This window comes from Vombatus ursinus, unplaced genomic scaffold, assembly GCF_900497805.2.
Source record: "Vombatus ursinus unplaced genomic scaffold, bare-nosed wombat genome assembly UNPS02014270.1, whole genome shotgun sequence".
In the NCBI taxonomy this organism is placed as follows: domain Eukaryota; kingdom Metazoa; phylum Chordata; class Mammalia; order Diprotodontia; family Vombatidae; genus Vombatus; species Vombatus ursinus.
The window spans coordinates 86498-88524 of record NW_020954048.1 but is presented as its reverse complement, the minus strand read 5'-3'; the positions used below and the strand labels follow the sequence as shown (position 1 = coordinate 88524).

Here is a 2027-nt window from a genome sequence, read left to right as displayed (position 1 = left end):
GTACATCAGAGAATCCACACTGGAGAGAAACCTTATGAATGTAATCAATGTGGAAAGAATTTCAGGTGCAGTTCTGGTCTTGTTAAACATCAGAGAAGCCACACTGGAGAGAAACCTTATGAATGTAATCAGTATGGAAAGGCTTTCAAACATTGTTGTGATCTTGCTGTACATCAGAGAATCCACACCGGAGGGAAATCTTAGGGGTGTTTAGTATGTCGTAAACCTTTTAGTGCATGCTCTTCCCTGACTCAACATCAGAGAATCCATACTAGGGGATAAACCTCATTAATGTGTTCAACATGGAAAATCATTTAGGCTAAAGTCTTCCCTTATTTCTCATCAGAGAATGTACAGGAGATAGAAATCATATCCCTGTAATGAATGTGGAAATTCATCCAAATGAAGTACAGAGCCTGTCAGATGTCAGAAAATTCACTTGGAAACAAGCCCTATAAGGACTCAGTGTTGGAAGGCCTTCAACCAGAGATCATCTCTTTCTTTATATCAAGGATTCATACTGGAGAGAAGACTTATGAATGTGCTCAGTGAGGTCCTGTCTTTCCCTGGATGGTGGAACTCACTTGACATCACAATATTCACTATGGACAGAAGCTTTACAAAAGCAGTGATTGTGGGAGGTCCTTCAAGTGGAGCTCATACATGCATCTTCATTGGAAAAACCTTGCTGGAGATAAAAGTTAGAGATCTAATTAATGAGAGAAGACCTCTTCCTGCAGCACAGACCTCATTAGACATCACATATTTTATACTGGGCATGAAGCCCTGAAAATGGATTGAATTTTTCTCTGAAATTCTAAGTTTTCTCATGACTCCCCTAAAATATTCCATGGCATTCTTCTGCCATTCTCCAGTTGATTGGTATTCACTTTGTCACATGATGTTGTCTGGCATAAAACGTGCTAGTTTAAATATTTTGCTGTATATTGGATGTTCATTTTTGTAATGATGTTTTACTCTCCTAGGTGGCACAATGGATAGAGAGCTCTCTCTGAGTCCACAAGACCTCAGTTCAAATTAAACCTCTGATGCTTACTGTCTATGTGACCCAGGGCAAGTTATGTTTTATCCTATTCCTGGATGAATTTCCCCATCTGTAGAATGAGAATAATAATAGCATCTACCTGCCAGGGTCAATGAGGGGATCAAATGAGACAGTATTTGTCAAGCACTTTGTAAGCATTAAATCACTATGTAACGTGAACTACTTGTAAGCTCACTGTTATTATTGTTATTTTCCCCTGGGATCATAAGTCTCATAACAATGTCAAAAGTTATGGAGAGTTTAGTCACTTTTCCCTTTTATTCAAATTGACATTCAGAAGAGTGTAGGTGAAAGCAGCATGTTGTAATGGATGGGGAGAAGAGGTAGAGTTGGAAGACTTGGCTTCATGTCTCATTTCCGATGCTCTCTCCCTGTGTAACTCTGCTTGAGGAACAACCTTTCTTTGCCTCCCTTTACTCATCTCTGGAAAGGGGAGGTGGTGTCAGATTAGCTAATGTGACAGAAGAGGAAAATGATAAATGTTGGAGAAGATGTGGGAAAATTGAGACACTGATGCATTGTCTGTGGAGTTGTATACTGATCCAACCATTGTAGAGAACACTTTGGAACTATGCCCAGTAGGCAATTAAACTGTGCATACCCTTTGACCCAGCAATACCACTACTAGATCTGTATCCCAAAGAGATCATAAAAAAAGGAAAAGGACCTATGTACACAAAAATATTTATAGCAGCTCTTTTTGTGGTGGTAAATTGGTAATTGAGGAAACCCTAGCAGTTGGGGAATAGCTGAGCAAATTGTGGTATATCAATGTAATGGAATACTATTGTGCTGTAAAAAATGATGAGCAGGTAGATTTCAGAAAAACCTGGAAAGACTTACATGAACTGATACAAAGTGGTATGAGCAGAACCAACAGAATATTGTATGCAGTAGCAATGATGTTATGTGATGGCCAGCTATGATAGCTCTTCTCAGCAACACAATGATCAAAAACAAT

The 2027-nt window shown here is 39.1% G+C and overlaps 1 pseudogene; it reads left to right on the top strand.

Annotated features, from left to right (window-relative positions):
• LOC114042167 overlaps nucleotides 1-1671 on the top strand; it is a 26844-nt pseudogene extending 25173 nt beyond the window's left edge.
• Nucleotides 1672-2027: the final 356 nt, after the last annotated feature.